At 35.4% G+C, this 27,684-nt stretch overlaps 1 long non-coding RNA gene across 1 annotated transcript; it reads left to right on the forward strand.

Moving 5' to 3' along the window:
- The first annotated feature begins 690 nt into the window (after positions 1-690).
- LOC148184712 (uncharacterized) lies at positions 691-27,684 on the forward strand. The gene is made up of 9 exons (XR_015772283.1): positions 691-992; positions 2,308-2,352; positions 5,465-5,526; positions 5,662-5,780; positions 9,378-9,504; positions 12,122-12,248; positions 21,533-21,651; positions 22,266-22,306; positions 27,494-27,684. It is a non-coding gene; the product is annotated as an uncharacterized LOC148184712 (long non-coding RNA).

Genomic DNA, 27,684 nt, shown 5'->3' on the forward strand with positions numbered 1-27,684 from the left:
TTGACAGTGAACATAAGGAGAATATGATGGAAGGGTTTGATGCTGAAGAAAGGGAGCCAAATTCAGTAGGCATTACTAAATATGAATAAAGAATATCCAAAGTAGAAAAGCAGCTGAAAAGGAAAAAATTAAATTCAATTAAACCAGATTCATATTTTACTAATTTATTCTTCCAGTTGATAACTTTTGATTTTATTATCTTTTTAGAGTTTAAAATAAATTCAGAAGAATGTGAAGTAGCTTAAGTTCACCAGGGTCAACAGATTAAGAAAAAGTTATGTGCATCAACAGTCCTTTGTGTGCCTGAAGTACAGAACAATTTTAAAAATCTGAGGAACTAGACCTGATTTCTATTATGTTACTCACTAGCAAATGCCTTGGGGATCTCTTTTTACATTCTTGGGAGAGTGGAATAGTATCTTGTTGCAAGTGTCAGCTAGTTCCCCTCTCTGGAAAGAGAGATGTAGAGCCGCACATTGTTTTGTTAATTCTGTGCTTTAAAAAAAAGTCACACAACTGTCCTGGGGTGACTTTATGATACTGGTATCCCCAGTCGTCTGATTTATGTTATATATTAAGTTCTGCACCTTTAAGACTGGCTTTGAGAGCAAGAGAGGGGGAAGAAGAAGCCGCAGTTTGTGTTAAGGAAAAACATCACTCCCACACATCCCGCTCCTGGACTGTGGTGTCTGCAGCACGGACAGACAGCGGGACAGAGCTTCTCTCTGGCTTTTAGTTAGTTTTAGCTAGCTGAAGCAGAGGTCCCTGGACCTTTGCTTTTTTCTTTTTTCCCTTTTTTCCTGGATCTGTGCAAGCCTGCTCTGGACTGAACACCCAGCCAAACCCCGGGAGCTCACGCCTGTGGCCCACCGGGGCCTGGGCCTCGGCACTTTCCAGCGCCGGAGGGACTGATAAGAACCTGAGCGAGCCGAGCTACACCACATGAAAAGGACTTTTCTTCCTAGACTTGCCATCCCATCGAACAGCAAGAGGTTTTATTATTTAATATTACTCAATTTCTGTTAAATAAACAGCTTTTTCCACTTCTCTCCAAAGAATTTTTTTTTTTTTTTTCCCGGACCAGTTAGTAGAGAGGGGCATTTCCCTGGGGAAATCCCCATTTGGAGTTTTCCTTCTTAATTTGCCCTAAACTAAGACAACAAATAACTCAGATGTTTATGGTTGTTTAATCTCTTGGCCATCTTAATATCTGTTACATTTTCATGAGTAGAATTTTCTGGGGTTTATGGCATAAATTCTGATCTGCTCTTATGGAAGCTCTCCTGCAGTGGAATGCTTAAAACACCAAATTGTATGAAGAAATACATCAATTACCACAGTACTTCTTATTAAGGCTTAAGATAAATCCCTTATGTGCTGACTCAGTTGTTTAGCTAGATAGTCTTTAGCTTTGTATATTTGTTTTCCAGTCTTAATGCATTTCTACAATCTTTGCTTTATTTTATAGCAATGATTATTATATATCCTACTTACCATCAAGCATCCATATTCCATGTGGAAATATTTTAATTTGTATTAATTCAGCTTCTCTAAATCTTTGCTCTTCTTACAGTATTACTATAATTCACCAAAATGCTCTTTGTACGTTAATATAAGTCACCAAAATATTGTTATTCTGAGGCCTGGACAATTCCCTCTCAACATGGTTGAAACTAATTAACATACATAATCTTGTAGTGTCTAATTGCATACCTTAATGTTATCTCTGGTCTCTAAGAGGATTCACATGCATGATTTTGTAGCTTATTAGGAAACTTATGGGGAGAAAAAAAGTAGAATGCAGCGTATAATGACTGGAAATTAATTGTAATTCTTAGCCAAGATGTATATTAAGAAATTAGATTAAGAAATTTAAGGCGGAAAGGACATTGTTCAGGGGGATGAGAAAAAATAAAGGCGGGGAAAATAATAAAAAAAAAAAAACTAAGGATGAGGAAAAGCCTGTGAGAGAGATAAATGGCAAATGAAATATGAACAACTAAAGTTTTGTTTCTGAGAAGCATTCAGTCTGGTGGAAAGCACTTTATATCATCCCACCACACCTGACTACAGTAACACCAGCAGTCCTTATGCCTAGAGGATGAGAAAAAAAAGCTCAAAAAATATTAACCTTAGGAATGGTACAATAAATATAAAAGAAGGTATTTGCACATTTTATAAGGAATAACACTTAAAACTTGCAATGAATGATTTTTGTATGTTAACAGGTTTTGTCAGTTTACAGGAACAAATATGGCCTTCTAAGAGATCTATATGTTTTCTAATTTAATTCATTTTCAATTTCAGGAACTGCCGTGCCTGAAGCCCATCACTGAGAAGTTGATTTCTAGAGTAAGTAGAGGTTTTATTTCTGGGCCTCTTAAAAATTGAAAGACACATTTGAATTCATAATTATAGCTATGGCAGATGGCCATCAGCAGGATTAATAAAAACATAATGAGAACATTGTCAAAGGTATATTAGAGGCAGACTTAGAAAATTGAATCACTGCTTGAAGGAAATAGATTTTCAATTGGTTACAGGACCCTAGAGATTTGCAAGAGAAGTGTAGAAAGACATGCCAAGGAAAAGTGATGTTTGACATGAGAACTAGAAAGAGCAGGATAAACTGATAGAAACAGGAACTGCTTGTATTGATATTATATTTGAAGGGAAAAGAGTCATGTTAAGCTTTGAATCATAGCCATTAGGGTAGATAAGAAAAGGGAATTTGTTTGGACAAGCTCTAAACTAATTAGAGAAAGCACCTGAACTTTGGATTTTTAATTTCTCAGAAAGTTACTAGGAGGAGAGAATATCTATATATATGTTAGCAAAACAGATACAGGGCACAAAGTGAAAGAAAGGGGCTGTTTGGTTGTTGCAGATATTGAGGGCAGCCATCCTCCTGTGACCATTCAATGGATCAGACATGGTGGTAGAGTGTATTTTAGAACTTGTGATAGCTTCAAATTCTGCATACATAGGATTTTATCTATTTTCCTGAGATTCAGCTTTCCTAGCCTCAGAGAGTGCATTTCTGCAGTTATCCTACTAATTAAAATGGCTATGAGATGGGGAGAATGAAGATCATAATCAAGGTCATGCAGGAAACTTTTGCCTCAATTTACAGCTTGTTTCTGCTGTGTGCATGCTATTATGGCTATTATTATGAGAAAGTCCAAAAATCAGTGGGTTATTCCTGTGCACCAAGGGCTGAGGCTGCACTGTACTTATCACAGACACTCTGAAAAAGCAAAGTGCTTAGGAACATAATTAACTTGGGATGAGCAGCTTGACTGACTCCAGTGTTGTACCTTCTCATGTGAAAAACTTGCCCAAGTGAAATAAAGAGAAAACACCTGTTGAGGTTGATGAAAATTTCTTTTCCCTGTTCTTGTCACAAAGTATTAATAATAAATAAATCAGTCTAATATTGATCAGAACACATTTTTAAGGATTGATTAACATTGACTATCTATTCCATCCACTTCTATATGCTGTCACAGAAAGGTTAATTAAAATAATCACAGGGGTTTTTGTTTTCAACTTAAGATAAAATGCTTAGTGATATATGGACAAATTTTAAAGAGCTGATTTTACTTCTCAAAAGCTCATTAAGCTATTACACTAGTTGCATTAGTCATGTCTGTTGTTAAATGCACTGGAAATGTTTCTCTTAGGACTTACAAATCTTTCTGGAAAATCACAGAAATTTCAGTACAAAGTTAGTTGCTTACCTTTTAACAACTTTCTGTTTCAGTTCCCTTTCAGTATCATGATGTGACTTTTATAGCACACAATCACACAAAAGGCTGGCTCCTCCAAGCACAGAAATGCTCATCACTTCTGAAAACTAGGCCCCAAAAGTGCTAAATACCTGAGAAATTATGGCATTTTTATGAATAGTGATGTTATGAATAGTCATATTTGATGACATTTTATGAATAGTGATTACTTCTCTGACAGATTGATAGTAAGCTACAATGACACATTTTGAGGCAAATAAGAGCTAGTTATCCAATGCTCTCAATTTTTTTTTTTTTGTTACAGAACAATAAAATAAATGCAACAAGGAAGGTCTTTTTAGATGACGGAAAACCAAGGCTAAAATCCCAACCACAAAAATTTAGAATCAAGCTTTCTTAGAAAATGATGGTTGAAATTTCACTATGACATTATTTATATTGCAGTTGTGAAAACTAAAAAACACTAAAAAAGTGTTAGGAAACTGTAGCCACCTTTTGTTATGTCCTGAAGGCCTTGTGAAAATAGCTTGCATTGTTTCTCATTTTCAGCTGTTGTAGATGCTTATTTCTGACTTCCTCCACACAAAATGAGCAGGAAACCATAGAACTCACAACAGCTTTTGAATTGTGGTGTCAGAGCCCCAAAAAGAATACAGAAGACAAGATCTGTGAGGACTGATTGGATAGAAGAATGGTCTTAGTTTATCCTGTAGTGGTAGAACAGCTTCCTGCAGTAGTTGTAGGACTACCTTTTAAAAAGTGCTGCATATGGCACCTTTTGGGATAGAGAGGTTTAGCCACCATCAGACACAGACAACAGTTTCCCCTTTCAGGGTAAGGTTTTTATTTCCTGCTCCCGTACCTCCTACAACGTGGAGGACTGGATTGACTGGCAGTGTACCAACCCAGAAAATATCTGGAGTGAGATTCATTAGAGCAGATGTAGCTCTCTTTATCTAAGCTAGTTGACTGATGTCCTTTTATAAGTAATGGAGAGAAGGAGGTTGTCTTGGAACATGATTCATCTGACTTACTTTAGACTTTTATTTTAGTGTGAAATGAATCACAAGCAAAGAGTATTTGTTTCTTTCCATTGACATTATCCAAAGTCTAGACAAGTAGTTCAGACATCAATGTCTATATTTATCCTGATGAATCCTGCCAGTGGAGACGAAATCAATCCCTGCATTGTTGTATTCAGGGGAAGAAATACAGTGAGAAAACCAAGAAAGTTCTAGAGCGAGCCTTCTCTGTATGGGTATTCTTGAATTCTGCAAAGAAATTTTATCTAATTTAGCTTAGATTAAAGTATAGACTTAAGAGACAAAATGTATCTGGAGGATTTTAGCAGTGTGATTGTTATTTAACAATATTGTAGAGTGGAATTTTATTACTGATGCTAAATAAAATATTTCTTAAAGACTTTTCATGAAGTTCACTTATTACTCCTAAAAACACATGTATTTGACTGTAATCCAGGAACAAGATGACTTGTAGGCACCATTCTGGCTTTATTTAAAAATTCAAAAGATTTCAATATAAGACAAGCAAGAAGTAGAAACTCAGCTGACCAAGGGGAAGCACTTCTGAAAGGAGAGTGCAAAGTGCAGAGAATGTAACTAGCTTCAAAGTAGTAACAGAAGATGAATGGATTGTGCAGAAGACAACACATACCGCTAAATCAATTCTGATTGCAACTATTTCTATTTCTACAGCCTGGCCTGGTGTCATTTTGGTTAATCCAGACATCTGAAAGCTGCTCTAGTGGTCTGAGCAGGTAAAAAGCTTTACTGTGTTCTTTGAGCTACAGGTGTGTGTATACAACTGAGACAAATTACACAGGCGAGCTCAAAAGGATGAGGGAGGAAGGCTGAGCTCTGCCACATGACTGACTAAATCTTTCATTTCTCAGTAGGATTCCTGCTGAAGTTTTGTCTTGGACAAGGTCCCATGAACATACATTATGAGCTTAACATGAGCCAGGGATCGTTTCCATCCCATACTGTGGATGGCACCATCCTGTTATGAGAGGTAAAAGAAATTAACTGCTTTTAATGCAATGCAATTTATGGTGGTCCACTTAATCTCAAGGCTAGAGATGAAAAAAATCTGTTGTTTCCTACATAATTATCATCCTCATGATTGTGCTCAGTTCTCCTGACTGGTGGTCTTGCTGTGTAGGTCTTTATATTCATTTGAGCATTATGGGCTGGGGCTGTGCATTGTCTAAAGAATATGCAGTAAGTTTCCCAGGGTACTGAATTTGGACTGCTTGCAAAACAAAGTCATGTATTTTCTTACCTTAGAGGCCTAAAGAACAAGAAATGAGCAACTGGCCTTGCTGTACCTAACACTGAATTATACAGTGTCTGCCTGTGTCTGCCTTGCATCAGTAAATGTGTCAAGGAGTAAATCTGGATAATCAGAAATAGTTAGACTTCAGATAAAAATCTGAACTGATGCATGGGACTGAAATAACAGTGACATTTTAAAAGATGTTTTATTAATAGTTTACAGTATTATTTAATTTATTGCTTTTCCAGTCGTGCTTCTACACAAATAATTACATTTATGATATTATGACTACTGTGTAGCTGTGCAACCATATGCAAATTCGACAATACATTTATACCACAGCAACAGACTTTCTCAAACTGGGAGCCTTGTAAGAAACTATGCGTCTTTCATGTATTTTGGTCAAAAGATTACGAATCAGATCTGAAAATCTAAATGTGATACCCCACTGGATTAGGATTTGAGTGATTAGAACACCCAATTTGCTTCCAGTGTAAAAATACAAAACTTTAAATGGAAAAGCAAAAATTAGATGCCATGTTTTCATAAGGGCAATTTTTTACCTGAGATGAAGTTTTAAAACTAATTATATTAGTTTTAATTGTCTAATATTTTAATAATGTAGTAGTTCTAATAGCTTCGAAAATAGGTAAGACAAGCTTTAACTTAGGCTCTAATTAGTCCCAGCCTGTTTGCAAAACTGTAATTTTTCTTTCATCTCAAATATATTGCTATAGAATTATAGTTGATAATGTACATCTGTACTGCAGCGTATATAAAGTTATAAAAGGTTTGTAGTAATCTCTAGAACATGTTTTATTAATTCAAAAGACAAGCACCAGAAGCTCTGGGTTAAAGTTAAAAGTCATCAAGTACTTCCAAATGATACTGACTATTCCCTATTGATGAGTATTGTTCTGATTTGGATGTATTGTTTTTCCAGGTCTAGATTTTAATAGTAGCATCTTTTATATTGTTATTATTGTTGTTTAGTTTACTGATGATTTCATTTCCAGACAGAATTTATATATAAATGAGAGAAATTTAAATTAAATATATGTTCACCCCTGAGCTTCCACTGTGCCAACAGCAGTTACAAACTTCTAAGTGCAGTTCTTTGTGCACTCTCATATTTTTGGGTTTATACTACAATTTTTGTGTGCTTTTACAGTACTTCAATCCATGATGTTGTGATCCTGACTAATATCTTTTATTTCACCTTGAGACAAAGGTGGAATAAAACCCTTTCCATTTTGATTACACTTCTAAATTCTATCATACAACTTATGCATATTTTGGGGTCAGGAACAGAACAAACCTAATCAGTAGGTTTTGCATTGAAACACAATCTAAAATCTTAGCTTATAGAACAGTGTTTAATACATAAATGGCATTAATTTCATACAAATAAATTTTTGCCTGAAGTATATAATTATTTTTATTTTTCTTCTGTTAGTAATCATGCAATTTAATCAAAGATCATGCAAAATTTCTATTCCTTTGCTGATTTTAATAATCCCCACATAGAACAAAAAATTACCTTCTAGTAAGTCAAGCATTTAAGAATCCTTATTCTCTTTTGAGAGCCAACACTAGATAAAAAGCAGAGATTAGAGGAAAGCATTACAAGTCAGCTACTAAAAACTGGATGTTTGCAGCTTAGTCCTTATTATTCTCTCAGAGTCATTAAGACTGGCTTTTAATATTCCTATATGCTTTAGACATGTGTCTGAAAAATATCATCTAGCTAAGCAGACACCAATCACCTGTCCTTCAATATTTTTGTCAGTGTATGAAAAACACAGTCCAGCTCCCACAAAAAAAATGGTTGTTTTGTGATATTCACATTAGTAAATAAATCTTAATGAAAGAACAGGATTAGCTTTCTTGTTTTCCCATAAAAATGAAATGCTTCATACTGTCAAAGAAGGAAGGGTATTCAAAATTTATAGCAGGAATCTAGACAAAGAACAGATCTAAAACCAAAACAATATGGGCAGATGAAAACAGGGATTTCTGAATAGAAACAGTCAATTAGGATAAAACATAAATAGAAAATCTTCCTTTAACAAGGCTACTTCTTGTATAATTCCTTTGGATAAGTTTGCATTTTTTTCAGTTTTGTACCTTTATGACCAGATCACAGAGACAGGTTTTATAAATTTCACAAAAACAGGTGGAGGAGGAAACTGGCCTTAGGATTTGTGCTTTAATTCAAATAAATACAAGATCATGCACACAGAAATAAGAAAAAGGTAATATTTGTAGCATGAGAGGTTTACCATTGCTCTGAAAAGCAATGACTTCAAGAAGGATGAAAAAGCCACATGATAATGTGATAATTCATGGAACATGGATTTTCAGTGTGTCCATGTGTGCTTCTCTTATTTCAAGGATAAATTAGGAAACTTCAGATATAAATTGGAAGGCAATTATACCTTTATATGCACTTTCAAAATAACTATTTACTTAGTGTCCACTTTTGGTAAATGTACCTCAGTAAAGGATTACTAACTATTCAAAATTGTCTAGAAAAAAAGTAGTAATAGATGAAGAAATATATCTTAAATTTTTTTAAGTCAGGAATTGTCAAAGGAAGCACAAGAGCCGGCTGGAAGGATTAAAACCAGAATTTTACTTTTAGAAAAGTTGAATTTCAGTGTAAAACTAAATACATGATTTACCCATGGGTATATTCTACTGTACCTTTTGTTTTGGCCTAAGACATCTATAGCTTTAGCACTAGATAGTAGAGATTGGCTGTTCATTTCTTTCTTTTTTTTTTAAGCATTAAAAATTAAATGTTATTCTTTACTGTGTTAAGATGACTTTCATATTTTGTAACAATATAAAAGGAATTATCAAAAAACCCTCTGCTTCACATCATGAAAGATAAATTCATACAGAAGTAGGTCAGAATGGTCCCTTTGGAAGTTACAACAGCTGTAAATGTTTAAATGCTCTGATAACATGAGATGGAGTTTATACTGAAATGAAAAAGTTTGCTTCAGATGAAGAAAAAATAAAAAGGAATATTTTTTGAGGTGGGGTCAATTCATAGGATATTAATTTATTGCAACCTTGAAAAGAAGGCCTAAATGTCATTTTTTTTTTTTTTAATTCCAGTTTCCACTTTCTCTTTACTTTAGCAGATTCTCCTTTCTTCCCATCATATCTCCCAGTCTCTCAGCTTGTGACACTTAGTCAATATTTTTATTATGTGTTGTCACTCACTTTCTCCTCCCTGTTTTTACTTAGTGCCTAATAACCCTGTCATAAGTTCAGAAGAAAATATAGGGTAGGAAGGAGAAAATATACCTTTCTTTTTTGCAGGTGCTGCCACCTCAGCCTCAGGAGGCTTGCCATCCATGCTGAGGTGGTCCTCAAGCTGATCAGCATCCAGAAGATTCAGCAGAGCTGGACTGTGGGAAAACTGTGGGAAGGCTTCTTGAGGAACAAGGTGATAATGCTGTTATTTATAAGCTTTGCAGCTGAACCTAAGAAATATATTTACTCTACAAGAGTGAATGGAGCAACAGCAAATTGTCCAAGTATCTATACTTATTTATACTTCAAGTATTCTTGAGCCACAACCAAGGTATTTGTACGTTGTGGTCAGGCACTTACCTGTGCCTGCACTTAATTAACTCACCAGTTATCTATTTATATTTAAGTTACAGTTAAAAGTACTAATCATTGAACAGGGCTTCACTAGATATTAATTTGCAAGTGGTGTAGACAAATAGGAGTGGATTTATAGAGTGATCTCAGTGACTTTGCACATATTTTAGAAGGTATTTGATTCAGACTAATTCTAGGCCATTTCTGTGGGCCAAATACCCATGGGTTCAGTTCCTTGTGATTTCATCCAGATCATGGTGCTCAAGAGTCATTGTGTGATGTGAACCAAAGCATAGGAGGTGACCAGTAGTGACCATATCCACTTCAAATATATTCTAAACTGAAAAAAACCCAGGAGATTTCATCACTGTGTACCAAAAATACAAAACACATTTACATGGAACAAATTGTGTAATATACTCATGTTTCTGCTCTATTACATATCTTTGTACTGAAACACCAAATGTTGGCCATAAAGGGAAAGGAAAATGAAAGAAGTCAGATCACTTTAATTTTGAAAAAAAACAAACTTGGAGAATGTTGAATACAAGGAGAAACAGATGTACAGCTATAAATATGTAATGGCATTTTTTTCAAAGAAGGAGGTACTTAAAGAAAAAATTATCAAACAAGTTAACTAGTGCAGGGTTATATTTATACCTAAGTTTTCACGGAGAATGTCTTATGAATTGGATTATTACATATAGTTTTTCTAGAAAAAGTATATGTAATTGCTTTATGTACCAGATTTACACCCTTAACCCAGTGTAAGGCCATACCTTTATACCCCAATGGTAGATTACATTCATAACAACAGGACTAAATTCTGCAGTCTTCAAGCCTTTGTCAAGGAAATGCAACAGTTTTCATACCATAGTTCTGGAATTTTAACCCATGATTTTTACAAATAAATAAAAAAAATAATTGCATGAAAAAATACATCTTTCTGAAACATTTAAGTGGTGCACCCCACATTCACTGCAAGTCAGTGAAATCACAGTTTTTAGAGTTGGAGAACTTATTATCAACATATCTGTGAAAATTAATGTATAATATCAAAAGGTTTATAGAAAACAAAATAGTTAAATAAGTGTGCTTAAGTTTATATAATTAATTCTACTTTTCCAGGATATATTAAATGAGTCCTAAATGTTTTGGACTTCATTATTAAATATAATTTACAGTTTATGATGTGGTATAATATGTAGAAATATGTTTCATTGAGTTAACTTTCTCATATATGCACTCATATGTTCAGGTTATTAGGCTTTAACCAGACTATAAAAGTAGTATATTGTAGGGTTAATTTAGCTTTCTTTTATCTCCTAAATATTGCAGAGCAGAGTTCTTTTCTGTCAACACCAAGACTGATTATGATGCCATGGCAGAATTTCCTTAGATGATCAGACATTATCAGTATAAATAAACACTCTGTCCCTAGTAGGAAATTATAGTGCATCATGCAGATTGCATTGGTAATTATTCAGAATGCCTTTACGTGTTGAGGAACCAAACCAACCAATCCTAAAATAAAATACATGCATGGGATAATTTGCACTAATTATAGACTATTTACCTGGGGAACACTTTGTTCAATTGTAATTATCTTAAGGCATACTTTATGAAAGTGTCTTCATCAAAAGCGTAATGAAGTAAATTCTAGGACTACCTTTCATTAGGGGAATGAGAAACTTAAAATTACCATATTGTCGATTGGCAGTAATGTGCAAAAGTACTACTTTGAAACCTAAGAATAAACATCTGCTTTAAAAGTGTTGCCCTGAGTTCAGAGTGACCAGGAGACATTTCATGTTTCCAAATGGGTTATTTTGATGCTGAGAAAGCAGCACCACGTTGGCTGAACACATTCCAAGTCTTTTCTCTTGCCATTCTTTTTACTTCTTAAAAAAAAGAACTGTTTGCAGGTATTTAGACCCATTCAAAGGTTCAAGTAAAGGACAGAATGTTTTTTACAATTTACGCTTAAGGTAACCAGTCTTGGTGATGTCTCTCTTGTGACTTTAAAATGCCTCTCATTTACTCATGTTACTCTGTTCACAGGTATGTGAACCAGTACTCAGGGCTTGGAGTACAGCTAGCTATAATACAATGTGTGAATCAGGCCAGTTAGTTTACTAGAAATTATACTGTATCTCCAGAGAAACCATGTCTGTTATTTTGTTACTTCTGGAAAGGATGAAAGGAGAGTGAATTAATGAGAAACTGTCTTTGAAATGAGGAATGGAGTTGTAATGAGAATTATTGTCTGAATTCTCAATTTGATGTTCATAGACAGAAAATCTATCAGGTACATCTGTAAAGATACATTTCATTACCCTAAGTAACTGAAATTACTATTTTCACAGCTTAGGCATTCCATCATTAAATAGTACCAGATGCTCTGAACTACTACATTAATCTGTTCAATTTTGTGTGTTTATTAACTCTGACTATAGGAAGTCCAAAAGCTCCTGTTCAAGAATGCAACAGTTGAGGGACATATTTTGCTTCCACCTGCTCTCAGACAAACCCATTACACAGAAGGGAATAAGAGTTCACTCTTCTGATAAATAGTTCAAAAAGGTAGGTAGAGTCGCCATCATGAAATTGGGGTGTCCATGCCAGATATACTTTAATCTTCACCCTTTGTTTTCGTTAAGCATTGACACTTCAAACTAGGTTGTAATTACTGTTTCATAGGGCAAAGACTACTTAGAAGTATATTGTGCACTAGCCCTGAAAATCCTTTTAAAAATGTTGGGCTATACCTTCCAACAATTTTATGAATGTCTTGTTTGTTTTAAACAGTCTATTATCATAAAGGATGCTCCTGTGACTCTTAGAATATATATATATATATATTAAAATGTGATTAAATACCTGCTATATGAATGCATGCACTTGCATAATAGCAATGTATGCCAGTATGTGTAAGCAACCACTAAACTCATTTAAGAGAATGTCACCAGGCAATTGATAAATAAGTGAAGTGGAAATGGAAATACAAATGTCCACATACTAAAGCCTTATTGAGATCCTAAGGAAGTTCTAGGTGTTTGTCAGAAGAACAGAGTGGACCTAAATATATGCAAAGGCACCAGAAAATGTCATGTCCTCGAGAAATATTGCTACCTCTCCTGATGAGAATTGCCATACCAAATGTTTCAGTGCACTCACAATGGGTGAGATCTTTCCCTTCCTAAAGATCTCTAGGAAAAATTGTATCACTCTACCTGCTGAAAAAGGGTGTATTTCCTCCCTAATTTATTTTGTCCTCTCCTGAAATATATCTTGGCTCTCATGATCTGATCAAAACAAGTAAATACAGATATGGAAAATTCTCTGCTAATGGCCTAAAATGCCAGAAAATCATAGCAGGGATAGAATATATTGGCATCAGGGAAAACTGAAGAGTCTGCTACATATATTGCAAATGTATATTCTTCAATTTTATTAATTTATTTTTTCATGTTGACGTGTACATATTTAAAAGCTGTTGGCAACTTTGACACTCTGAGTTTGGGTTCCAGACTCTCTATGATGGAACACAAAAATGGCTCATTCTGAGGTGGATTTAACCAGTTCCGTGGAGACTTAGTGGGCCTTTTGTTGGTCTGCTGCAGAGAACCAGGACAGTCTAGTTCTCTCTAGTAAAGAGGACCAAAAAAGCACATATGTCTTGAATTAAACTGAAGAGGAAATTAGCTCTGCAAAACCACCTCACTAAACTGCTTTTGAAACTAGAAAACTAAGCATAGGATTGTTTAGTCAGTAACTTACTTGGGCATTTCAGTATGCAGCAGAGAACCTCAGAACATGTCAGACTTAAATGGTTCTGAAGCTAGTCCTTTTTCTTATCTTGCAAATGAGCAGTCTAGTTTATGTGCAATAATAATACATACAGTATGCCAGTTTAAAAATCTATAACCATAACCAAGAATAACAAGTCTTTCCCACAAGTCTGCAGCACCAAGAAGACAAAAGAAGTCAAAATTTCTGGTCCTGCAGTTCAGTGCATGTAATGGGCATTTCTTTGTGTATATAATATTCATTAGGCTGTGGTCCTCACAAATTAGCCATCAGAACACAGAGCTAAACTTCCTCTGCAGAGCTTCTTTATCTGAGCTGTGGCAACCATGTGGAGGCTCAGAGCTTGGCTGTACCTGTGCCTTGAGTGACAGGCAGGGCACTACTCACCCTCAGCCCTCTGCTTGACACCTTCATGTCTTTTCAGACATAAATTATCTTGTGTGCAGAGCTTGACAGTAGCTTTTATTATATATGGAGCATTTTAGATTTTCATTCAACCAGACAACCTCTTTTTTCTTTAAAAAATACTGTTAATAATGGCATTATTTGTCATACATAATAAGGTTTAATTGCACTCTTTACAACCCCACTGTGCTTGGGAAGTCAATGGGTTTCAAAACTAATTGTACTTTGAAATTTCAATGTCAGCATCTCTTTTACTTAATATTGTAAATGATGTTTTATTTCAAAGTGTTTTCTGTTTACCAAAATTATTATGCAAATTAAGTGTTCTAACACATATGCAGGAGACATTTAAATGATATTTGTAAAGCAGAGACTCAATTTGGAAAACTGCATGCCACTTATAACTAAGAATACAGACTGGAAAAATTATACAGAGTAGAACTGTGATTGCATTCTGAAGCGTGAAAAAACAGTATTTGGATTCTTATCTCCAATCTGAATCTAAAAGCACACACCAGTAATAAAAAATGAAAAAAAGTTCCACTTCCCATTTCCAAAATTATGCTCATATCCAATCTCTTCTTTCAAAATAATTTACAGTATTTTTTAGATATTCCATTCACGATTCTCTAGCCAGATATTCTGGCATGTAGCTAAAAACACGCTGCTGTCTCCATAGGGGATGGTGTGGATAGAGTGATAAGAGGAGAAAATCCAATATGCAAGTGCATATTGGTTAATTTTTTTCAGTGAGTGGCTTTGTTTCTCCTACAGATTTCCCTTTTCATTATTTTGAGAGAAAAAAAAAATATTTCCCAGGGCCTTGATACATCTTGAGTGTTAATAAAACTCCTGACAGTTAGGTATGCTTCTGGGGTGTGAAACCTATACATTACCTCAGCCAAAATGAACACTGATGGTTTTAGTCAATTCTGCATCAATATGTAGTCATAACCCCTATATAATATTAGAATTATTCTTTAATTAACTAAATGCTCTTACTCTGACCAATAATCAAGCAATGAAAACATTGGTTTTACAGGAGACAACTGCAGACAACGGTAAATCAGATTATGTGTTTTGTTTACTGAAGATATATTGAAACATACAGTGGCAACCTTTAATGGATAAATGAGGAATGGCATTTGAAATAATATTGTAAGAATTTTGAAAAAATCCTTTCCCACTCAGCAAACTTTTCATCACTTTCAAAATTATGTGTTTATTTACAGAAACTTTTTCTTGGATACTCAAGAGAGTGTTGATTTAGCATTGAAGTCTGAAATAATAATTCAAAAACCACCAGTAGGGCAGGGATTATAAGAAAACTGATTTTAGACTTCTGAAAATGCCTCAAAGTCAGAGTAGAATGGTATTAGAACTGTGGAAAAGTCAGCAGTTCCACTTTCCAGGCGATTTCAACATTTTTGTGGCCCTGGGGGTTTTATTCAGCTCACCCTATGCACTTTTTCACTCCCTCTTTCACTTTTGCTGCTTTGAGCTCTGCTCATAAATCATGCGCTTCAGACTCATTAACATCATTTAAGTTTATTAAGATCTCTTCAAGGTACCAAAACCTGGGGCATTGTTCCAGGTGTGGTTTAATGAGCATTAAGTAGAGCAGAGGATGGTTCCCTCCCTTTGTCTCCTGGCTGGACTCATGTTTGTAGTTAGAAAATTGAGCTGCCTGGGTTTTATGCTCCAGCTTGTGCCCAGAGGATCCCAGCTCCTTTTTGGCAGACCTGTGCTCCCACCGGAGTGTGCTCAGCCTGTGTCACTTCAGGGTAAGGTGCGATACATAAATGTATCTGTACATATTTGTGTAACACATGAATATATGTGTGTGTATATGTGTGAGCAATACATACAGGTATGAGGTATGTATTTCCATGGAGAGTCAAAGATCTATAAAACTGATACCTTTTCTATTGTGGGAAATGTACTGGTGCCAAAAAACAAAACAAAAAAAAAAAAAAAAACAAAACCCAACCTTTTGTAAATGTCTTTTCTAGTATTAGCAGATGAGATAAAATCAATGCTGCAGATTTGTATCTGCATCTTCAACTTCATGTGTAATTGTTATTGCACAATTGTTAAATAATGACAAACACAGGATCACTGAGGATGAGTTATTACATTCACAATAGGCTTAGCATGATACACATGATGATACATATTACATATAATGTCACAGGAAGTATCTTCACAAGTCTTTAACTGCAGTTACCAGGATTGATGGGAAATGAAATTAATTGCCTCTCTAGATGGTGAGGCTCATTACTACAGGAAGTAATTTAGGTTCTCAAAAAATAACAAATGAGAATGAATATTCATTTGAATTACCAAGAATTGCTACAGTGAAAAACATCATAAATATCAGAATATCAGATCTTGTTCCTTAAATGGAATACCAGTGCTAAACCATAACAGATCAAAAGAAAATATTAAATAGTTTTCAACAATTGCCCTAAGGAAAAGAGCAGTTATTCATTGTCTGGTTTCAACAATGTTTGAAGAATCATAGGTCACTGATGAAGTACTCCAACATTTTTAAATTAATATAGGTAGCTATATATGTAGGGATAAGCAGTAGAAACTATTCTTCTAGAACTGGTGATGAATTTCTCAGATACCTGAAAGGAAAGTTTCAAAAGAGTGGCAAAACAAAACAAACACCAGAAAAATCACTCAGATTTCTACAAAACCCAAAGCACAGAGGGAGAGGAAAATAAAGAATAACATCTGTCAAGGAACCTCATCACACACAGCAGGTAAATGGCTTGAATATTAATAAAATACAAGGGACTGCAGACCTTAATTTATACTGAGCCTCAAGCCATCAGGAGTTGGTGACAGCAATGATTATATCAATAAAATCTATTATAATGTTCCCTTCAGTGCCCTCTGCTGACTAGTTGACTTCAATAATCATAAACTGCAGGACACTATTTGTAAAATAACTATTACCATTGAACTTTATCTCTAAGTAAATATGTATTGAATGAAAAACTCCTTTGGGGAAGGAGTGTAAAAATATCATTGCTCTTGCCTGTCTTGTAAAGAGATTTCTCTTTGGTGGATGATACTGTGAGAATTCATACACTCTGTTTGCATTTGATGCATTTGTTTTCACTTGTGGAGTCAACAAATAAATACCACCACAGTTGTTATGTCATTAACAGAACAGCGATGTATCTGTAAAAAACACAACAGAAACTTGCTTTAATTATGAACCTATCTCTCTATGCAGAGGCCTCAAGCAGATAAATAGATTATTTTGTTTGAGTGACTAGGTTGATATTTTGGATTGGTTCGGGCCTTGACAATCAGAAATCAGGGGCTGGAATATTTCTAAGTATTAGAAAATTCAGCTGTAGGTTAGGATGTGTCTTGGTTTGAAAAGACAGGTGTCTACTAAGGAAGGTAGAAACCTCCCTTGAAATGGAAAAAATGTAAACAACCCCCCCCAAATTATTACAATCTTGAAATCAAGGAGCTCTCAGGCAAAGATATGGGAATAGGAATAACAGTTCTTTAAATTAAAATTAAATTAAAATTAAAATGCAGTAATATTAAAAAACAAAACAAAACAAAAAAAAACCAAACAGCCCACTGAGAGAGTCAGAATACAACCTGACACCCTGTTGGTCCGAGTGCTGGTAGCAGTCTGATTAAATGGTGGCTGCAGTCCTCCTGCAGTGACAGATGTGGTTCTGTTGAAGCAGTGATCATGTAGAAGGGTATAGTTTTCCTCTGCAGGTCCAGTGGTGTAGATGGGTCTGGTCTTCCTCTGGGAATCCAGTGGAGAAAGGCTGTGGTGTTCCAGATCTCAGATTATACCCAGGTAGGAATGCTTGGCTCCTCCCCCTGGGTGGAGCATCTCACAATGGGATGATGTAATTTTATCAGTCATGTAGTGAGACTCAATGGCCCATTAACAGGAGATATCTCCCTGGAGAGGATGGGTCATGGAAGAGATAAAGAACACCACCCCACCTGGTTTTAACAGATGTTAATAGAATTCATACTTTTGGTTATATCTCGCATTGCAACCCAAGACAGGATGCCAAAGGGTTCAAATATAAACAATCCACTTGTGTTCTGCATGCTTGTGAACATAGAATGCAATCAGTCTGTATGAAGAATCTTGACTTGAGGAAGGGTACATGGCTAAAAGCAAACCTTAGCAACCAAGACTTTCTCAAAAGTATCTGCCACCTCCCACTTCATGAATTTTAAGAGTATTTGGATAATTTGGAAATCTACATCTCAAAACCTTGAACTAAGTTTCTTCTGCTCATGCAGGTGGCTCAGCAAACTCAGCTACCTTGTATATTTTTGTCCTAATTGAGAATTCCTTCTTCTTTCTCCAGAAAAATTATTCTCTCCTAGAAGACCACTTGTAGAGGGAATAAGGAAAGAATTAGAATTACCTGGTATCAGCCTTGTCCTTTGCCTCTTCCCTGGACCAGCCCCCTGTGAGGGCATTTTGATGAGGCTTTATCTGAAATCCAAGTGTCACAGCTCCATGGGCCATCAGATTGAAAGAAAATTTAATATCATTGCTTGTGAATTCATTCCCTGGAGCTTCATGTTGCTCTAATTTTCAGCTACCTAAATTTCTGGTGGGATGGATAAAAGGGACAATGCGGGTGGCACATACAAGCTAGTCCCTCGTGCTGTGAAAGCTAAGAAAGGTCAGGTGGAATGTATGAGTACATCTAGCAGCAGTGGAAAGCATTAAGCTCCTCAAAACAAGGTCTCACATTCAATTTATATTTTATGTTCTTCAGCAATGAGCTGCATAGTCTTCCTGGAAAGTTGCCAAAATTTGAAGTACATTATCTGTACTGATTTACAGGACATAGCTGGGATTGCCAGTGTGGAAATGTTCTGTGTTGGGAAGTAAGCCTAAAAATAGTATTGTTTGGGAATGTACAGCATCAGTGCTGCTTCTCTGAGTTTATGATCTCTGTGCACCATAGATTTTTTCATTCAAAGTCATCATTAATTATAACTGTAAGAACACATTGCCAAATTCTGCAGTGCTTTATTCACTCTGCCTGTCTCTGGACAGAGTGAACAGAGCAGCAGGTATACCCATTTTTCCACCTTTCCCTCTCTGATAAATTCTGCATGAGATAAATGACACCTGTCATATGCCAAAGAATAGTTTTTGTTGGCACAATTAATTCAAAACATCTCAAAACAGAAAGGAATTTATTAGCGTCCAGCAGACTTCATATAATTGATGCTTTATGGTATTTTAGTCATTCCTAGTTCAGTAATAGTCAGGGAATGGCCAGAAGCTTTTCAGTGTCTTCAGCTTTATAGTTCAAGTGTTTTCACACTTGGCTGTATAAGTCTGAATTTACTGGACATTATAAAGGAGATAGAACAACCATTGTCATTTCAACCCCCTTTCCTCATTCATCCTGCTTGTTCAAGAAGTCCTACAACATGGTAAAAGTTGCAAAGTTGAATCACTGTGGCACTGCAATTTCATCATGTGGGGCAAGGCCCAGACCTAGGAGGCACATGTCTTACAAAAACATGAGGGTGGAGTGCTTAATTCACAAGCCTTTTGAAGTCTTTCTTGAGTGCATAGAAATGGGAAATAGTGGCTCAGAAAATTGCCTTTCAATGTTTTTTTTCTCAGTTTTTTTCTCCTTCTCTGCCTACAGCAAGAGCAACCACAACAACTTTATGGTAATTTTGATATGGAAATTTTCAGGATAGTTATGACCATGAAACTCCTGCAGAGTTCAGAAATAAGGACATTAGGAGTTTCTTCACAGACTTGATTCCATCATATTGCCATGCATTGATGCACACAGTATCTCTGTAAGGTCATGAAACATTATTGATTATCACTCCCGTTCTATTTTTCAGAAGCTGAGAGGGAAATTAGTTTATCTGAGATTTCAGAGCAGAACACAGTCTTGCCTCCTTGTCTTTTTTGTTTAAGCTTGTCCTTTACCACAAGTTAATCAAATCTTTTTCTTAGTAAGGCATTAATAGAGTCTATAAAGGATAAAATCCTTTTAATACGTGGGATGTAGTTCACATTCTGGGCCACTGCTGAGAGGAAAAGGTACAGCATGCTTAATTTTTTTCCAAAGAATCATGCACATTTGTTCTGGATGGAGTGAGCTCCTGTGGGGAAAGGTGCACTCAGGGTTCAGTTCTCCCCCACTAATGTGAGCTGCTCCTGGGTTCACTTCCAGTGATGTGGAGCCTGAGGACTGCTATAAAGCAGTAAGGTGATAACTGCAACTGATAAACTGTAAGGTGCAAGAGGGAGTTCGTACTTGCCTGAAGTATCAGTAACACCTGAAAGCCTTTTTCTCCAAGCTTTGTCTACTCAATTATGTCTATTCACTCAAAGCAAATATTTAAAATGGGTGGTTTTTTTCTTATGAGTGCATCTTGAAGTTAGTTTATGAAACATGAACATTCTCATGTTTAAATTAAAGCTACATGTTCCTCAGTGTAGGCACTGCTATTTAATACACTTCTCTATAGTCATCATGGCTTGTTTAGGCCTAAACATAGAAAAAAACCCAAACACCAAGAATCCCATGTTTCAGATTAGTTCAGTGCAGCTGTCAGTACCAGTTCCTACAGTTGGTTGAGAGCCTTAGTGGGGAGAACAACAGATTATTTTAAAAAATATATATCTTTATATTTGCTTCAGTATGTAATTATATGAAATTATGGTAAGAATATTTAATTTTGATTCTATTTGTGGTGCTGATAACTAAAGGTAAGTAGGAAGACAGATTTCATAAATGCTTAACAGAAAAACCTCATGGTATAAAAGTAATAAATTATATTTTTCTTAAATATAAGACACACCAGTGTTCTGCTCCACAATGCTGGTAATTTGAATCCTAAAATTCCATGTGTTGTATAGCACTTCATGTTTGATGGCGGAAAAATCTCCATATTGTAGCTGAAAAGTAATGTGGGCCCTAATATATAATTGCTCTTTAAGTCGAAGCATTTTCCACCAAATTTCTCGAGCAAAGAATATAAGATTACAGTGTCTTCAGGTTTTCATTGTAATTGAAACTGGGCACAGAGGTTGTTGTGGGATATCTGATGGACTTTATATTGGGAATAAAAAACAAATACAGATGTTCTCAGAAGTGCACTAAAAACACAAGCAAAATTAAAGATGTCAAAGCTGCTGTGAATCTCATGGGTGGCATCAGTATTATGTTTGGTAATTATGTTGTTACATTTGTGGACTATTCTCCTAAGGTTTTTGTTTGTTTGTTTGTTTTTGTTTGTTTGTTGTTTTGTTTTGGGTTTTTTGTTTATTTTTTGTTTTTATTGAAAGCACATCAGCCACTTCTTTTTCCATGACAATATCTTCTCCCCTTTAGGGATACGTGTCTTCATGATGCAGCTCTTGTAGTTTGGTTTAATGATGAGACTCTTTTAAACTCAATCAAGTTTGCTACTTGATTGTAGTTCTAGTCCAGACTGCAGCACCCCCTCAGATCCTGGAAGCACTAAGCAGCGAGCTGACTGTCAGATGCAGTCCTCTCCCTCTCCATCTCACTTTCTGTCAATATTAACATTTCAGTGTTTTGATACAGCTCTGTGTTTTAATTTTTCATATGTTCATTTTCTTTCACATCTAGGCCAGTAAAAGTAACTTCAGAGAAGTATAGCTTGCAGCTGAAGTGAAAAGCAAGAAGGTTTGAGTCTTATGAACACTTTCATTGGGTCTGGTCTCAAAGAAGCTAAAGGTCTTTAACAGGTAATTCAGTTCTAAGAAGATGCTCCAAGAACCTGTAGTTTTCTCTACAGGCTTTTTTTTTAAAAAAATTATAATAATATTTTTTTTTCATAATCTGAAACCCTGGTGCCTTACTTTACAAAAAGCCAAAAGTCAAGAAATCTAGTCAGAGTTGAGAGAAAATTGCCAGAAAAAGGATAGACAAGACCAAACCTAGACATACTAAAATAAAAGGTCTTCCAAAAATTATAACCAACAAACAAAAAAACCAAAAAAAAACCCCAAAAAAACAAAATTTGCTAAATATTATTGGATAAAAATAATTATCTGTAGCAACTCTAAAAAGATAAACTAATTGCCTTAGAAATGTGCTTTATGTTACAGACAAGAATAATTATTTTTTTTATTAAATTTTCACTTAATGACCCAGCTATATTTTAAGATTTATATTAATAAGAGATTAAGATTTATATTAATAAGAGATTAAATTAAAATGTCACCTAGGGAAAATAATTTTTTGCTTTTTCTTGTGTATTTGGTGCCTTCTGTCAATAGCTTGAATGTGTTAGATTGTGGAATTGAATTCAATATGATGACTAAGCCTAGCTCTTTGTCTTCTCTAAATACTCATCAAGGACCACTGTGATGTCGACTTCTATTTCTAATATGAACAAAAGTAAGTCAAATCATATTTCTAAAACATTGTCCACACAACCTCTAGACAATAAATTTAATTATTTTATTTTTTTTTAAGCAAAGAAAGTTCCACTTATAGCTGGTAATAGTCATAGAGACTTACTTCCTCTATTTACTGAGGAATTAATTTGGTAGTCTTATTTTCAAATTGTGATTACCCTTTGAGTTTTTCATTCTCATTGGTGCAGTGTGAGGTCTGCAGAATGTCAGACATGGAGGAAAAATACTGAGAACTTTAATGTGGTGACTCCTTAGGAGTATTCTAAGAAACTTACCACATTCTTAGTCCTGGAAATGTTAGCCAAGATGTGTAATGGCAGCAAGCGCAGCAGATTTCTCAGGCATGTAGGCAGACTGTTGCAGTCTGCAACTGCAGGATCAAGTCCAGGGAAGCTACATTTCCTGGGAACCAGCATGTAATACAAAGCAGACGGGCTTCTGTTCATGAAACCATTTATTCAGCATGGGAACAAACTGTCCTCCAGAGACAGAGAGCCCTGAACAAAGGCAGGGTGATGGGTTTTGAGGGACAGAACCCTTGAGGGTCTCCACCTTTGAGGGTGGAGTTCAGGGTCAGGGACCACTAGAAACACAAAGGGGAAACTCCAGGGGCTCAAACCCAATCAGAACTCCTGGGCCACTCCTCCCAAGGGGTTTGGGGTGGGGTAACTTCATCCAGCCCCCTGTGGGGGGAGAGGTCAAAATTCACACTGGCTTGGCTTACAGCCATGCCTCTCACTTTAACAATGCTTCTCTGAAACTAAATTTTTGCCTCCCTGAGGCACCTCACAACAGGAGACATTCAAAATGAAAGGGATGTCTAAAACTACCCTGTTTTTCAGAACACACCACAGAATCTGACCTATATTTCAACTAATCTAAAACTGGAAGTATTTCCAAGCAGATATTTGATGAATAAATTTCAGGATTGAGAGTGCAAATATATGAATTTTTTAAAAAATAATGTACACTTTCTGTCATGAGACATGGCCTCTATGTGCTTTTCCAACAAAACCCAAGGAATATCTGAACAAACAAGCAGGTTTTAGTTTTAATCAATGAGTCTTTATTTATTTATTCTTTTTTTTAATCAGTAATCATAACTTACATGTTTTCAGAAAGGTGCCCTGACAATTCTCAGAATTCTTCAAATTGATTCATCAATTTGAATGAAGATGAATCCACATGAAATTCTAATTTTTACTTAGATTACTTTTAGATTTTACTTAGATGTTATTATTACAGGATATGAGAAACCATTCTATGTGACTTTAATAGATATTATAATTCTGTACCTGTTTCCTTTTTCATAATGTCTAATTTCTGCAGTGATATTAAAATCACAATACAGTACACTTTCTTAATCATACTTGGAATTCTGAATTTGATCCAAACAACTTTGGCTTATATTTTTTTTTTCCTCTATATATAAAGTTATAGAGTAATAAAACTAATTTTCAGGTGTTGCAGGTGCAGAAAATTCCTTTCAATTTCCCAGACTGGTGACAATGCTGGCCATTAATTCCACCTTAGCTATTTGAATTTACCTTTCTGGAATTGTAGTACAGGTTAATTAGTTTCTGTTGAAGCTTTGCACAATGATTGTTTTTTCTCTTACATTTCAGTAATATTCTCACTACCAATGATCTGGTTTCATCTAATGAATTTAAGAGGCATCTTAAATGTCATTTAAGATGTCCTAGACTCTGCTGTATGCCTAGAGAGAGGACCAATGTCCCTGTATTTCTCATGTCATGTCTACTACCTCTGTGCATACATATTAGACTACTGGGCATGAGTCAAATAGCACCAGAAAATTGTGTGTAGAAAACTGAATTGAGACCAGGGGCAGTCCAGAATGGGTCATTCATAATATCCAACATTACCCTGCTAATTATGCTCAAAGTAGGAGTTAAGAACTATACTTAGGAAATCCAGCCCAGTCCAATATGGGGCACAAATCCTTGCCTAACTGTAAATATTCAGTGACCCTTGTGACACCCTGTAACAATTTCCCAGGACTCCAGTTGACACAAGAGCCTGAGTCTGCTTTAAGTCCTTTGTCAAAACTGCTGTATCCGTGTACCTTGGCTACTTTAGGGCATAAATTCTTGTATGCAATAAATTGAGTTCCATTCCTGGTGGTTGATTGCAGACCTATATTCTAGGGACAACTGCTCGTCTTGATCCTGCTGTAAAATCCTATTGATTTTACAAAAAACCTGAACTTGGGCCTGTAACATCAGCTGGGGGGCCATAGAGAATCAGAAACGTGTGATAGCTGACATGTATGACAGCATGAGACAAGAACTACAGGATATCCTGTATCCTGCATCCTTCTGGATCTGCATGCAAGCCAAGTGAGATTCTATGGGTCTTCTCAGACAATTATAGATACTAAAAACATTGAATAAAGTTTTATGGCTGTAATGGTAATCCAGATCCTTATGTGCCTGCTTACATGCATCCAGATATCTAAATATCTCAAACAGAATTGTATTACCAAAACTGATTTTTCTTTCTCCTCAAATACTTGAGAGTAAAAGAAATCATCCTTCATTCCCCATTCATCTCTTGGTCTTGAAATTGATCATTTCTTTGTAATCCTAACATAAAACTCATAAAAATCCCTCAGCAATATACCAGAATGAACCTGATCATTGGTTGTGAGCATCTTGAAATGAAAGAGCAAAAAACAATACTTGCAACAGAAATTGTAACCTGCATTACAATTCTAATAAGATAAATTTATATGGCTAAGGTGACACATTGCAAGTATTGGTGCACTCTTTGATGCTGAAGGACTATACAAATCAAATGTAAATTAAACATCAGAATGCAGAAAAAATGCAGTTCTTCTCTTGAATTCATTAGTTTTAGGAAAGCAAACATTATGAGCTATATAGGCAGAAACATAATACAACTCTCTCTCTAAATCTTTTAGGCAAAAATAACCAAAATAAAATATTATAAATTCTGTAGTACACCTGTTTGAGACAAAGAAAATATACCCTATGCAGATCAACAAAAATGCATTATGGTGGCTACTAATATTAATAAAATAGTTTAAAGTTGGGAAAAGTAAAGTAGGACAGAGTACATAAAGACAAATTGCTAACACAAGGGAAGAAAGAACTGATTCTTTGAAAAGATTTCTTAGTTTGAGTTTGTAGCTACACATGGGGTAATGCACAGCTTTTGGAATAGCAGACTTGAAAGATTTTCTATGTCTGTGAGCAAAATGAAATGAATTAGTGATGAAGCCTGGGCAATCCACTTCTCCTCCTTAGGAAGAATGGCTGACTACACATTTGAGTTGGCGTATCATTGGAACAATTTTGCTGTGGGGTATCACCAGCATTATTCATATTCAAGGAGACTTCATCAAGAAACACACTGGTATTTCCCACAGTTCCTGTAGTTCCCTTACTGCACTGATTCCACAGTATCCCTGACTCTTCCTTACAGTTGTGAATTGAAGGTTAAGTTCCGTTTTTATTGCTGTCAGTGTTGCATTGCTCTTTCAGGGCTTATAAAAAAAGCTGGAAGTCATCTGAATAAAGAATATGTAGTGGGTGGATACACTGTTAGCTCCCACTCAACAGTGGCCACTGTCCCTAGGAATTGAATTTATTCTCTTTCAACACCTGATGAGATGAAAGCAGTGAAACTCCTATTTGACATTTTTCCAAGCTATGGGTAAACATGTTTAGAAGAAGGTAAAATGAAGTTAAGATGCAGAACAGCAGCAGCAAAAGAGTGATTGTCAAGAAACTGGAAAAAAAAGTATTTTGTATCAACACATAAGAAACTGAGGATTTGCATAGCAAAAGAACATTTGGCTTAATAGATTGTAATTTCACTTTTATAAACGTCTTACAAATCACAAATACACAATGTAGTTTGCATACCCTGTTGTTAGAAAGAAAGAAGTCTTGCTCAGGAAGAGTCCAGGACATTCTTGTACAAAGGAATACAAAATTATTTAGGAGTTGTGAAACATGTAAATATGCAGATTCAAATAGCTGAAATAGATGATCTTTTTTCCCCAAGATACCTATATGCATCTTTCTCCTTATTCCTTTCCTAGACCATGTTTTAGATTTGTATAGATTTCTACTTCCACTGTTAATAGATTAGGGCCTTAAACATTGCTTTATTATTCTGAAGTCATCTATTTTCTTTCATTGGAACATTGGATTGTATCATGAAGTTCACAGGACAGAAAAAAGAATTTTCATTATTCCTGCATTTCTTTAGTATTTTATGTTTTAGTTAGGAAAATATTTTTGCAGAAAATGCACCCCCAAAACAACTTCTCTCAGTAATATGATTAATTTCTCAAAGAGTTTATGCTTTATATCACCAAAAATGCAATTTGTGTGAACTATATTAAAATACATATATTTAATATTGTATGGGATGTTATTGCATTCCTGTCTCATGCAACAATAGACTTTCTGATGATATGGAAGAAGAGAATATTATTTCACTTTTTGTTTAGATTATCTTCACACTACATTTAAATTTATTGTGTTTACACTTCACTGCAGGATGACGAGTATCATCAAAAGGCTATTACTGATATAAAATATAAAAAAGAAACCCTATTTTTGATTTCATCACTTTAATAGGAAAGGGAAACATATAAACTGATTTGCTTATCTAGATGGAATTTGAGACAGAGCTACCATATATAGTTCAGTTTGATACAGGACATTAATGAAATTGTTTTGGGAGCTGCTCCTTGTCTCCTGAAATGAAATGCATGTTCCTTGGATAATTACTACATCAGTAGTACAGTACAGTCCTAGCAAAACAGTGGATGGGAAGTTTAGGTATGTGCTTGGGCTTGATACTCGGAGGTTTTTATGCATTCTGTTAAGGAATTCAGAAGACTGATTTCTTTCTCATTGGAAACTAATGAGGAAACTTCTTCTCAAGAGGACAGTTTATTCAAATGCTTCTCTATGATTCCCATGATCTGCTAAGTAAGAATGCCTGATAATTTCCACTATTCACTCAGACCATTTTCCAATACACTGTAATAACAAACACTGTAATATAGTTACACCATAAACTCTGTGTACTTTTGAGGTAGTTTTTTTTTGTTGTTGTTTGTTTGTTTGTTTGTTTTTCTGAAGACAGCTATTTTTCTCACCTGCAGACCCTAGAATGCCCTCAGAGTTTCTGTGAGCCAGGAACAATTGCCAGTTGCTGTCTGATGCCATGATACTTTGAAGTGTAAGAAAGTTTATTCATATGGATGCAAGTTCTGCAGAGCCAAATCACGTCAAGAAAAGACAACTGCTTTCTCTGGCCAGTGTTTTTACCTCTTCCTGTTAGATGGATGTTATA

The sequence above is a fragment of the Pseudopodoces humilis genome, chromosome 3 (assembly GCF_049639895.1).
Source record: "Pseudopodoces humilis isolate 2021_Gansu_Grassland_sample_001 chromosome 3, ASM4963989v1, whole genome shotgun sequence".
Classification (NCBI taxonomy): domain Eukaryota; kingdom Metazoa; phylum Chordata; class Aves; order Passeriformes; family Paridae; genus Pseudopodoces; species Pseudopodoces humilis.